Raw genomic sequence first — 14,439 nt, 5'->3', positions numbered from 1 at the left:
TTCCGACCCTCACCTATGGTCATGAGATTTGGCTCATGACCGAAAGAATGAGATCGCGAGTACAAGCGGTCAAGATGAGTTTCCTCCGCAGGGTGGCTGGGCGCTCCCTTAGAGATAGGGTGAGGAGCTCGGTCACTCGGGAGGAGCTCGGAGTCAAGCTGCTGCTCCTCCACATTGAAAGGAGCCAGCTGAGGTCGCTCAGGCATCTTTTCCAGATTCCCCCTGGACGCCTTGCTGGAGAGGTGTTCCGAGCACGTCCCATTGACAGGAGGCCCCGGGGAAGATCCAGGACACGCTGGAGGGACTACGTCTCTCGGCTGGCTTGGGAATGCCTCGGGTTCCCCTGGAGGAGCTGGGGGAGGTGTGTGTGGATCGGGAGGTCTGGGCGGCTTTGCTTGAGCTGCTACCCCCGCGACCCTACTCTGGATAAAGCGGAAGAAAATGGATGGATGGATAGAAATCATACAATGCGATTTTCAGATTTTTTGTTTTAGATTCTGTCTCTCACAGTTGAAGTGTACCTACAATAAAAATTATAGACCTCTACATTCTTTGTAGGTGGGAAAACCTGCAAAATCAACATTGGATCAAATACTTATTTGTCTCACTGTATGTAAACGCCCGTTGCAGAAAGATTTGCAATCATTGATCAAACTGGAAAAATACTGGACTGAAACCATTTTGTTGTTTTGGCACCATGGCAAAACAAAAGTTGATAGGTGGACATCCCATTTCTGAAAAATTAATTATATCCACTGCTAATCTACTTGATGAATAACAATGAAAGACTTTAAAACTTAAATCCCTCCCAGAATTGATATGATCAGGAAGCCTTGTTTTGGCACTGAAGCTATTTTTGTTCCAGAGAAGGCATTTAATTTATATAATTTATATATATAAACTAAGAAATCACATGTACATAAGTATTCGCAGCCTTTGCCAGGAAGCTCATAATTGAGCTCAGGTGCATCCTCTTTCCACTGATCATCCTTGAGATGTTTCTGCAGCTTAAGTTGAGTCCACCTGGGGTAAATTCAGTTGATTGGATGTCAGGCCTGTATGGTAGAGTGGCCAGACGGAAGCCACTCCTTTCATAAAAGGCACATGGCAGCTTGCCTGGAGTTTGCCAAAAGGCACCTGAAGGACTCTCAGACCATGAGCAACAAAATTCTCTGGTCTGATAAGACAAAGATTGAACTCTTTGGTGTGAATGCCAGGCGTCATGTTTGGAGAAAACCAGACACCATCTCTACAGTGAAGCATGTTGGTGGCAGCATCATGCTGTGGAGATGTTTTTAGCAGCAGGAACTGGGAGACTAGTCAGGATTGAGGGAAAGATGAATACAGCAATGTACAGAGACATCCTGGATCCATCCTGCTCCAGAGCGCTCTTGACCTCAGACTGGGGCAATGGTAGCACCCCTGCCCCCTGAACCCCTGCCTGTTTTCTAGACTATCCCCTGCACCTATTCCCCAACGGGCCTGTTTGCTGTGTGTCACACTGTATGCCTTACCCACTGTACTGGTGCGGCTCAGTATTTTCTGGTACCTGTATTTTTCCCTGCAAAGGGGTCCTGGGTTGTGCTTTGGTCATTACAAAGGGTGTGTGGGTGTGGTAGATTGTCCAACATAACTCAGGTAAAGATTGAGGATGTATGTTGTGGTGGGTGCAAAACAAGTGGGACAGAGTGCACAAATGCTTTTGGGGCATGTCCAAGGCCACACAAACTGAGCGTAAAGCTGACTACTTTGTGCAGAGGAACTGGATTTATCATGTTCATTAGGTGTATGTGTGTTGTAGTCCAAACATACCATTAATCAATAACAGTAGCACCTGACATTCTGATTAAACTGGAGTGTGCCAGGCACACGACACTGTGGTAATGAGAAAACGGGTGCAACTCTGGTGAGTTAAGGGATTAGAGCCAAACTGTCAAAGCAACAGCAGCTACAAAAGCTCCCTGAGGTGAAGCATTGTACCATTAAAGTGCAGTTCTCAATTTTTCCATGAGGGTTTACGAGGGCTGTCCGTAAAGTATAGGTCCTTTTTATTTTTTTTCAAAAACTATATGGATTTCATTCATATGTTTTTATGTCAGACATGCTTGCACCCTCGTGCGCATGCGTGAGTTTTTCCATGCCTGTCGGTGACGTTATTCGCCTGTGAGCACTCCTTGTGGGAGGAGTCGTCCAGCCCCTCATCGGAATTCCTTTGTCTGAGAAGTTGCTGAGAAACTGGTGCTTTGTTTGATCAAATTTTTTTCTAAACCTGTGAGACACATCGAAGTGGACATGGTTCGAAAAATTAAGCTGGTTTTCAGTGAAAATTTTAACAGCTGATGAGAGATTTTGAGGTGATTCTGTCGCTTTAAGGACTTTTCACGGTGCGAGACGTCGTGCAGCACTCTCAGGCAGCGTCATCAGCCTGTTTCAAGCTTAAAACCTCCACATTTCAGGCTCTATTGATCCAGGACGTCGTGAGAGAACAGAGAAGTTTCAGAAGAAGTCGGTTTCAGCATTTTATCCGGATATTCCACTGTTAAAGGAGATTTTTTTAATGAAAGATGTGCGGACGGGTCCGCGCGTCGGGACGCAGCCGACGCGGCGCGGCGGCACAGGAAAAACACCTCCGTGTTGATAACCATTTGTTAAAATCCAGTTGGCTTTTGATGGCTTTCAGTGGAGTGAGTATATGAGAAATTGTTTATCAGCTGGAGATGTTCCAACTTGTCCTCAAGGCTTCCAACAGAGGTGTTTTTCCTGTGGCGGAGCGTCGCGGCGGCTGCGAGCCGACGCTGCAATCCGCCCGCACGTCTTTCATTAAAAAAATCTCCTTTAACAGTGGAATATCCGGATAAAATGCTGAAACTGACTTCTTCTGAAACTGATGACGCCGCCTGAGAGCGCTGAGCGACGTCTCGCACCGTGAAAAGTCCTTAAAGCGACAGAATCACCTCAAAATCTCTCATCAGCTGTTAAAATTTTCACTGAAGACCAGCTTAATTTTTCGAACCATGTCCACTTCGATGTGTCTCACAGGTTTAGAAAAAAATTTTGATCAAACAAAGCGCCAGTCTTTCAGCAACTTCTCAGACAAAGGAATTCCGACGAGGGGCTGGACGACTCCTCCCACAAGGAGTGCTCACAGGCGAATGACGTCACCGACAGGCGTGGAAAAACTCACGCATGCGCACGAGGGTTCAAGCATGTCTGACGTAACAACATATGAATGAAAAGGACCTATACTTTACGGACAGACCTCGTACGTGGTTGCCAGTTGCAGAATTTTGTCAGCTGAGCAAGGAAAAATTTTTCCTTCACCAGAACACCTGTCACTTTTCAGTGCACCTTAACAGTGATCTAGACTTTAGCACTTTTAAAGGCCAATGGCAGGTGATTTGTTGAATTTACTATGCGCCCACAAACACACCCCTGTATAATAAACATTTGGTGCAAAATCTACATTTTTATTTAGACCGTGCTAAATAACAGGAGAAAACTATGGCGTTTGGCTTAAACTTTAAGAATGATCCTGAAATTCGTCAGTTGAAAGCAAAAACACCCAGACTGTTCTGTCTCTGCATCTCTCACTTTCTTTTTTCCTCTCCCTCCATCTCAGAAATGAGAGAGAGAGAGAGAGAGAGAGAGAGAGAGAGAGAGAGAGAGAGAGAGAGAGAGAAAGAAACAGTATCTGCTGTAATCAAACTTATCAGTCTGCAGCCTGTTGACTCTCAGGTTAACTGAAACCGTGTGTGTGTGTGTGTGTGTGTGTGTGTGTGTGTGTGTGTGTGCGAGAGGCGGGGTACACCCTGGACACGAGTCTATCACAGGGCCGACAGAAAACAATTTTTCTTCAGAGTTGATCTGCTGATTATAAAACTCAACAACAATCATTTGTCCTGTTTTATCTGATTAGTTTAATGCCGGAACAAGGCAAGTTTTGTGATTATGCTTTTTATACACTGTGAGGGGTGACTGCATTTTTACCCTGTGCACCAGTGAAGCAGGGTATTGTTTTCACCGCTGTGTGTCTGCTGACAAAATAACTCAGAAACATCTGGCAAGATTTCCTTCAAACTTTGTGGAAAAATTACCATATTTTCCAGCATATAAGTCGCACCTGTTTAAAAAAAAGCCTCCTGAATAGGAAAATCCTTATATTATTGGCATTTATTCTTGTAATGTTTAAGTTTATTTAGTACTTTGTACCCTGTGAAATCCTATATAAATAGTCATTCCAATTATTATTAATAACAAATGTGTGTTTTTAGTATATAAATCACAACTGGAGCAAAAGTTGCTGTACTTCCCAAACTTAAAAAACAAACAAACAAACAAAATACAGTATTTATACTCCAGCAAATATGGTACTTGGATTAATATCTAAAGGTGATTTTTGGAGTAGTCTGGTCAAACATCGACGGAAATCTCTCTGAAAAACACTTTATGTGTCAACCAAGAAACGTAAATGGTTCAGACTTGGTGGGAATATCACTTGCACAGAGCGTATCTAGACAAGTTTTGAAGATGTCAGCATTGCCACCTCACTGAGGCTTGAGAATGCCACTGCAGAGCTGCTCTTGCAGTGACACTTGGAATCGGATTGGTGCTTCAGCCTTTGGATTATGAGGCAACTTGCAACCTGTGTCACTTTGTCCATCATCGGGCTTGAACCCATAGTCCTCAGGATGGGAGGCTGAAATGCTAACCATCAGACTAAAACCCATGGCCTCTTGCATCTGTCCCTAAAACATCTTTTGTCAGTGGGGACTGAGGTTTACTTGTCCGCAATTTTCATTTATATAGCGTCAAATCACAACAGAGTTGCCTCAAGGCGCTTCACACAAGTAAGGTCTAACCTTACTAACCCCCAGAGCAACAGTGGTAAGGAAAAACTCCTTCTGAGGAAGAAACCTCAAGCAGACCAGACTCAAAGGGGTGACCCTCTGCTTGGGCCAAAAAAAAATTTCCGTCCCTCAGCTCTGACAGCTGGGGAGACTGCCTCGGTCCGGTGGGCGGGTGGGCTGGCTGCCGGTTCACCTATGGAAACCTTGTTATGAATTTTATTCCTCTAGATAGTCAAGTTTGATCGTCTTCTCGGCACTCCGCCAGGGCTGTGTTCCGACCCTGGCAGGGCCGATCTGAGGACCTCACTAAACTATCCAATCGGTAGTAGCGACGGGCGGTGTGTACAAAGGGCAGGGACTAAATCAACGCGGGTTTATGACCTGCGCTTACTGGGAATCACTACTCCTTAAACTTGGTACTCAGGTCAAAGCAGTTTCAGTCTTTTGTTCATGTAATGAGTCATTCACGTCATCAAGGGAGCCATCAGGGGAGGCTTCCATCCCATCATTAGGAGAGTGCTAACTAGAGCACAATAGGTGTTAATTAGAGCTATTGTTTAGTCACTAGCCTATAGCAGTCGGCCTCTAAGTAGGAGGGGTCTGGTTAGGTTAAAAACTCCAGCTTTTGTTGGCTTCTGGTTTATTCTCTCTACAAGAGTCAAGACAGAAGTCAGACTACCAGAGCAAGAATTTTAGCTGAGGAAGCTTGTGTGATTTGAAGCAAAACATCCTCACGTCAAGCAATCCAGTCCAGTCGAAGATTCAAGCTTCTCTACTATGGAAACCACCTGGACAACTGAGAGCCTACACAGAAACACAAACAGGATCTCTCTCTTTCTCTCTCTCTCTCTCTCTCCTCTCTGCTTGGCTTGATTCTACCTCATGTTGCTCTTTCAGTACTCCTTAAGTTTTCTTCAGCTTGCCTCTTTTTGGTTTGTTATATTTAAAGTTACTTGGTGAGCTTGTTTTGTATCACACATGGTTGGTTTTTTTTCACAGTTTGCTTGCTCTTAGTTTGGCTGGTGATATAAAGTCAGTTGGAAAACTTTGCTCCTACTGGATGTTTGCATAAATCACCAAGTTCACACAGATCATTAAAAAATAAACAGTCTTACAGACCACTTACACACATACACACATAGCTGAACACACAAAGTAGTCTATATTAACATTTTTATGGAATATGGCTGCATGTAGTATCTGACACTTTCTCACTGTTCATAAAAATAAATTGGTCAGTCGAAAAACCTGTCACCCAGTCAATCAGTGACACACACATGCACACACAGACAGACAGTCATGCAGACACAGACACACACACACACCTTAATCAATATTGTTTAACTTTGTGTGGAAAAAAATGCCAAGAACGTTAGGTAGTAGAAATAAAAATAATTGGAAAAAAATCACAGTTTGATCATAAAAAAAAGAAAAAAAAAAAGAAAGTTGTGTTGAGTATGACAGCTCTTGTTCATGCATACTTAGTAGTTCATAATTTCCTACTACATTGAATCTCAATTCTGAGGCTGTTCTGTAAATATTCATTCATACACTTAAGAATATTCATGTTCTAAGTTTATAAAAAAACTTGTTCTGTAAATAGTTCTCTTACTTTTGTGATCAAAAACATTGATTTGAATTTCAATGTTGAGGCTGTAAATAGTTTTCAAATAAACAATAAATATAGCAACTTCTGATCAATCCATATCAATTTCAGACTTAAAATAATGTACTGACTTAAGCCCCAGCCTTTTCGGGTTAAACCATGCCCACTTTCGGTTTAGGTCCCGCCCACTACGAGTACAGATACAGATACAGATAGTGGTGTACTCGCTCATCCCTACTGGAGAATCATTTATGGATTACTGGAAATGCCCTTGCATGGTTGACGTCATACCTGACCAGTTGTTCTCACTGTGATTTGTACAATAACACTACCTCTAACCTTAGTGACATGAAATTTGGGGTCCCACAGGGGTCCGTCTTAGGCCCCCTGCTTTTCTCCCTTTATATAGCACCCCTTGGGCACATATTGTGGCATTTTGGGATTACCTTTCACTGCTATGCTGATGATACTCAGTTATACATGCCGACAACTGCTGGTAATTGCATCCACATAAATGAAATGAAATGAATTAAATGAATTACAGCCCTCTTAACCCCCTGCCACTTTAAGCATTTTTTTTAAATGTAGATGTAAATTAACGTTCAAAGTTTTCAGCTAGTTGACAGTAGGACTGTATGTAGTGGCTGCACTCTGCGTTGTGTTGATATGACTCCGCCCATTCGCTCCCCTCGGGACGCGAACTCACGAGCTCCGGCATGGGAGTTGGACTCTCTAACCAGAAGGCTAAAACCCAGGGCTCTGGCCTTGTGACCAGAGAATCCTTTTGAGCTGTTGGGAATGAGGTTTACTAAATACATCTGCACAGCGACACCTGCTGGCCTCCGTTACATGTACAATATGGCCAAATTATCGTATCTCAATATTGTCATATCAATATGATATACGATATGACTATGATTTCACACAAAGTGCAGCAAGAGTGAAAATTAAACATTCTTAAACAGAACAGAATTCTTAAACAGAAGAAGAAGCTCTTTACTATCTCTGTATATATCAAACAATAATTTAAAATTGAATAATTGATGCAGAACCTGCCATTGGTTTGTGGCTGTTTATGACAATGTTGTCCAGGTTGTGGCTGCTTCATCTACCATGGGCAGAGTTTTTTGTGCCATTTCCGTTTTGTGCCTTTGTTTACCGTCGGTTTGTGGCTTTTCCCCATATGGGCAGATTGTTTTGTGCCATTTCCGGTTTGCGCCTTCATCTACCATAAAACGAGCTTCACGCCACTGCATGGCACTTGCTCGTATAAGTTGCATGACCTCCCAAAATAGTAAAAATAATACTCCACAAAATGCAGTTGATATTTTCCTCAAACTATGCAGCTCTTGTCCTTTTAGGAAGATACTTTTTTGCATCCTGTTTATAGGATGTTGCTTTAGGTTTTGCATGTGAATTGTTCCAGTTTCAACAAGTTTTTATTTGCAGATTCTCACACATCAACAGATGCAGATAAATGCTTCAGTAAAATGGGTGTAAAACTCTCCACACTCTCTGCTCTGTTCTTCAAATCTTTCGACTGACTCCAGTCTCTCTGTCTGCCATGGCTTTTCTACATCATCTTTCCTCCTTTTTCTGTCTGTCCTCCCTGCTCTCCTTGCTCCCTCCCTCTCTTCCTACCTGCCAGCTGCTCCTTGGGCCTCCTCCTGCTTCTTACAGTTTCCTCAGACAAAAGAACGGATGGAAAAGAAGTGCAAAAAAACCCAGAAAACAAATGACAGCTATGCTCTCCTTTGTTCCGTCTACTGCTGCGTCACACTAACAGTCACTTGCTGCAGTCCTGAGGGAGTCTTGATGGTTCTTTGGTGAGTCTGTTTCATCTAACGGTCACTCAGACCGTTGTGTTTTTTAAAATTTGGCACAACTTGGGTTGCATTGCTTTTTACTGTAGACCAAAACTCAGGATCAGCTGAAGCTATAGGCCATATTTAACCAATCTATAGTGCACGATCTAAAGCACAGTGTCTGTGCATTTGTTGTTTATAAAGTCTGTCACCTGTGATTATTTAGTAACTTAAATAATCATAGTTGTGTTGTAAATGTAACATGAACTAAACTCAGTGTCATCTGTCATTGCTGTTGAGATGGTGGTAGGAAGTGAGAGGTTTTCTGGTGAGGAAATGGATCTGCTCATGCATGAGGTCAAAACATAGAGAGCATATTCTTACCTGCTGGCCAGAATGGCTGCACAATGCAAAACAGGTGCAATGATGTCAGGAGATGAGGAAACAAGGCTCACCAGAAACAACAACTAAGTGCATATGGACAGCTCGTATTCTTGTCCAAATTTTATTTGGATCCCCATTAGCATCTGCAGTATAACTGCATCAGCTACTCTTCCTGGGGTCCATTCATGTTTTAATCACAGTTTCAGTACAATAACATAATAGATTTCCATTAAGACCTGTAAATCATAATGAAAATTCATAATACATTCAATAAATTCATTCATAATCAATTAATACAACAATACTTCAACCATTTGCCTCAGATAATACTTTTTAAGTTCCTTTTTAAAACCCAGTCCACTGCTCAGTTCCCTTAACTTTAGTGGTAAATGATTCCATTCTCTCATGGCTCGAAACATCACTGTCCGTTGACTCTGGTTTGTTTTACATTTAGGAAAATGAAACACAGTCCTTTGGCATGCCTGGTTGGATAAAAATGAGTATCCTTACTAAAAGGCAGTTGTTGGTAAAGGACAGACGGTATCTGAGTTGTAATATTTCTTAAAAAGTTTGCTTTTGCATATAGCCACCTGTCCCTCACCAAAAGCCAAGAGAGGCGCTTATGCATTGTATCCACACTCGTCCTAAAGCCACATTTTAACACCACACGTGCAGCTTTATTTTGCACAAGCTGTAATTTTTTTACATTATTTACTGAAGTATTTGACCAGACAACTGCACAATAATCCAACTGAGACAACACCAAACTTTGAATGACATATGGTATCACTGGTTTAGTTAAATATCTTGAACATCTTCTTATCTGCCAAAGTCTGTCCCATTTTAGAGACTACATTATTTATTTGTTTGTCCCAGGACAGTTGGCTGTCAATACAGACTCCAAGGAGTTTGACTTCTTCCACTTGTTTAACAACTGTATTTTTCATTACAAGATTTAGTTGTGGTTCGGCTCTCAAGGAATGTTTAGTTCCAATGACAATGCTTGCTGTTTTTCCTACATTCAGAATGAGTTTGTTGTCTTCAATCCAATTTTCAATCTTTTTAATTTCCTGCTCAAGTTTTTTTTAACTTCCTCAATTGATTTCCCAGCCATATAGACTGTTGTGTCATCTGCAAACATTGAAATGCTTGCTGTATCAAGCACTAATGGTAGATCATTTGTGAAGATAGAATATAAAAGCGGACCAAGACAACTGCCCTGTGGCACACCATGTTTCACAGTTAAAACATTTGAAAAACATCCATAATACACTAATTGTTTTCTGTCACATAAATAATCACTAATAAATTGCACAGCAGATTTGGAGAAGCCATAACATTCAAGTTTTTTTTAGAAGAATTTTGTGATCATGAGATCAAAAGCCGCGGAGAAGTCAATAATACTGTCCCAATAATTACCTTTGTCCATTTCCCATAACCAGTCATCAGTCATTTGGGTCAGTGCAGTCGCTGTTGAATGCTTTTCTCTAAAGCATGCTGATAATTTGTTATTAAATTATTCTCTCTAAAATAAGCGTTAATCTGATCATACATAATTTTTTCCATTAATTTACTCAATACCGGAAGGTCTACTATTCGTTGCAGAAAATGACACTTTTTATTTTTTGGCAATGCTATAATTTTGATCTTTTCCAAGCTGAAAAAATTATTTTCATTAAAACATTGATTAATTATATGGGTTATGGCTGGTGCAGTTATTGAAGCTACAGGTTTAGGAGGCACCCATCTAGTTCATCTACTCCTGGAGGTTTCCTCATGAGTGAAACTGTCGCATTTTCTCTCCATTGTGGTTCTTGTGCTTGTTTCTGTTTTCTTTCATGAATGCCACTTGGCAACGTTGTCACCTTGTCGTTGTCACCATTGAGCACTGAGCTCTGCCCAGCGGCGTTTTAGGGCAGCTCAGAAGTACATACCCAGTAGCACAGACTTGTCTGATGTTGCAAAAGATTCTGAATAATCACTTTGATGGGGCAACCCCTGCAGTGGAGATATGTGCATAGGTGTCAGAACCCCAAAACTGACCTGCTAGTTCCCGCAGCGCAGAAACAAGCCTTTTTATTTAAGTTAGAGGACTGGTGGCAGCTGATATTTAAGTTTGCTGGTGTTTGCCTATTAAAAAAATAATACTCCAGCCATTAAAATCTCAATCAACTGAACACTATTACTTGTTCAGTTACAGTTTACTAATGCTAAAAACAGTACGTACAAACTTTATCCACCAGTTATTTATTCATTTTACTGTAACTTCCCCATGTAAGGGTAAAAAAAATGGCATTTAAGTACCTGAATTAGAGAAAGAGGGAGGGAGAGAAAGAAAGAGAAGTAATTAGAATCCAGTGTAATGTTCTAATGATTTATTCTCCAAGGGATTAACATGGAGGCTAATAGCATCTGTGCTAAAAACATCCCAAAAACCCAAAACACAGGAGACTTAAAAGACAGGCGCAGGATTTACTGGTCCAAGAGAGAGGGAGAGAGAGAGAGAGAAAAAAAAACCATGCTGTTGTTTTTAAGGTTTATTTTTTATTAATTTCTCTTAACTTTGGAACGACCTTTGCTCATCAACGTAGCTGCTACATGTAGTTAGCGCTAACATAGAGGCTTAACCCCCCCAAAAAGTTTGTCAGCATTTAGTCACATTTTTAAGTTGGAGAATGTGCGACTTCTTGTTAAATCCGACTCATTGTGTATCGATGGAAACTTTGTGTTCCAATTTCACACACTTGTTTTTTTTTTAAAGGTAAAATTTTAAACACACATCCTTAATCCTGCATACCGTTAAGACCTCCACCACAGTGAGCTAAAGCTGTTGTTTAAAGCTGCTTTTCCTATTTCACTTGAACCAAAAAGTTGACTCAACTTCTCCTGAGTGGAAAAAATAGGAAATTGGGAAGAAGTTGAGAGGTGAGAGGTGAGAAAAATAGATACGGAGGAGAGAAGAGAGAAAAAATATCCATGTAACCAATTGGTTTTTGGAGTGATAGGGAGAGTGACATTCGGGTTGGCTTAGCCCTTTTCTGAAGGAAAAGGAGAGATTAAGACAATCCGCAGCGAGCCACCTTCCCTACGCCAAGGTGCTTAGGGGCCCAGGGAGCAAAGAGGATTGTGGGAGAGAGTGGGGGCTCGTAGGATAGCGTTGCAGGGATCTTAGAGGGCATTAGCAGCAACGTACTCTACCTGAGATAGACACAGAGAAGACCACACTGGGACTGGACCTTTTTGTTGACTGGCTTAGCAGTCACGCAAACAAAACAAAACAAAACAAAACATACACAAATGTACAAAACATGCACTCCAACATGCATTTACACAACCTACTTAAAGCTACAGTATGTAGGATTTAGGGGCGTTTATTAGCATAAGTGGAATATAGCATCCATAATGCATTCATTAATGCTTAATTATCTGCAACAAAATATTTTTGTAAGCTGAGAATGAGGCCTTCATATCTACATGGGAGTAGTCCCCCCTCATTGGAGCTGCCATGTTGCGCTGCCATATTGATACAGTAGCCCTAAAGGGACATACTTGAAAACCCTTGTTTTTTTGTGACAATGTAGGATCATCGATGTTACTTATCACAAGACAAATAAGCAAAAACTTGAAGAAAAACAAAATCATGACCAGCGACAACATAATGCAATCTGCAGCCTCACCACTAGATGGCACTAAATCCTGCACACTGTGGTTTTAAACACTGCATGAACAAAGATATTTCTATATCCTCTGAACAGCAGTGAGTGATGAGACAGATAAATGAGTCCAAACCAGTGCATGCCTGAAGATCTGATGAACCTCACCACCTTTTTACGTGGAGACAGAATGTCACAATGATTATATCTACACACATCTTTGCCCATTTTTATGAGTACCAGAAATTGTCATAACTAATGCAGTTTGGAGCATGGCACATTAATAATTTGGAAATGCTGAGACGTGTAAACCTATAAAAAACATTGACTGAACAGATAGATGAGTCCAACCCCTCAACATTGTTAACACAATAACTCAAAAACAATAAATGCTGTCATCATATAAGCTCACAAAATTAAAGTGCATATAATCAGGACAAAGCTTTTCACATTTGGTGAAGTTTGATGCACCAGATCAATCCTTTTTTTTTTTTTTCCTATATAATATCCCATAGATGCGTGTGCCACCTGGTGGATGGTTCGGGGATGCTGGATTGATGAGGATTAGGAATAGGTGTGGTAGTTAGTGAGTGCATTTGGATGCATCCCAAGTGCACTTGGGGTGCAATCCAAATGCACTTTCCTTTTGATACAGTGCATCGTCTGAATTCAAGTAAGACGCAGAGCACAAAGTGTTTTTTTAAACAATTAATCAAGGATCATTGTAAGTCTCTATCTGCACACATGCAGTAATAATTAGTGGTCTCTGATGTATTTTAATGCTAATTTACGCCTCACCGAGAGATTTAACAGGTGCATTCTGGAAAACATCTTACTCTGCATTTCTCAGCATTTCTAGGTGTGTGAAATGAACTACATTTATATAGTGCTTTTGCATCTGCATCAACGCTCAAAGCACTTTACAAGATAGCTTCACGTTCACCCCGATGTCAGGGGGTGTTTATTATTATTATTTCCTCAGAGTCATTCCCTGAAAAATTGAGGGACCCAACTTCTGTGTGTTTACACTAAATGGACAAACACTACAACTGAAAACTAAATTAACAACTAAAGAAAATTCTGCAATAATTCTAACATACCAGTTTAGTATAATAGTAAAACGTCTCAAGTAGATACTGAACAACTTTTAAAACTTTATGTAGTTAATAACTTGTGAACCATCTGTCACCATTTGTTGATCTCTGCTCCCCTTTCCACTCTTTCTGGGCCTTTCCCTCCCTTCTTTGAGATTCCTTAGGACACATCTGCACTGACCACACTGTGTTGTCCCCCTTCCTGGGCCTAACTTGACCCCTTTTCTGTGAATTCATGTTTCCATCAGATGCACACTCCTGGTCCCTGTGAGTGCCTCGTTTTAACCTCTGCTCTGTTCAGTTTTTTCCCCCATTTTGTATTTTTTTTCCTCCTCAGTGAGGTGGTAGATTTTGGTAGCTGGTGGATTTTGATCTTGATGTGTGTGGAGCAGCACTCTGTTTTAATTTGCATGCAGACCTCTCCACTGTTTTGGCTGCCTGATTACACAGATGTATTTTTTTATTTTTCGCAGTTATATTGATGACAACATTTATAAGCATGCACAAAGCCGAAAGTCTAGGAGAAACAGTCTTTAACAGGATGCATTTATGACTAATGGCCAAATTGTAAAATGTAATATTTTGTTTATTATTGTTCTTACTTTAAACTGTGCAAACCCCACAATTAACATATCTTATCCCTTATCTGCTAATCATCTATAATTTGCATAATTTCTCACCTTTTTCAAAATATTATAAATGTTTTAAATTTATGGCCTAACTTCTAAATAGCCGCGTCTTCCTTTGATTGCAATTTGCAGATTTGAAATTCATGGTTTATTTTACTATTTGTGGTTAGATTTTAGTCATGTGACAATGCTAATGCAAGTAATATCTGCCAGTAAACAATATATATATATACACTCAACAAAAATATAAATGCAACACTTTTGGTTTTGCTCCCATTTTGTATGAGATGAACTCAAAGATCTAAAACTTTTTCCACATACACAATATCACCATTTCCCTCAAATACTGTTCACAAACCAGTCTAAATCTGTGATAGTGAGCACTTCTCCTTTGCTGAGATAATCCATCCCACCTCACAGG

At 40.8% G+C, this 14,439-nt stretch overlaps 1 long non-coding RNA gene across 1 annotated transcript in view; it reads left to right on the top strand.

Annotated features, from left to right (window-relative positions):
- Window positions 1-13,501, top strand: part of LOC117519472 — a 33,153-nt gene extending 19,652 nt beyond the window's left edge. The window contains exons 2-3 of the long non-coding RNA XR_004563295.1: window positions 5,085-5,091; window positions 13,459-13,501. This is a non-coding gene — a long non-coding RNA (uncharacterized LOC117519472). The remainder of the gene's footprint in view (window positions 1-5,084; window positions 5,092-13,458) is intronic.
- The last annotated feature ends 938 nt before the right edge of the window (window positions 13,502-14,439 follow it).

The sequence above is a fragment of the Thalassophryne amazonica genome, chromosome 10 (genome assembly GCF_902500255.1).
Source record: "Thalassophryne amazonica chromosome 10, fThaAma1.1, whole genome shotgun sequence".
NCBI lineage: Eukaryota > Metazoa > Chordata > Actinopteri > Batrachoidiformes > Batrachoididae > Thalassophryne > Thalassophryne amazonica.
This window is presented reverse-complemented; position numbering and strand designations above follow the sequence as displayed.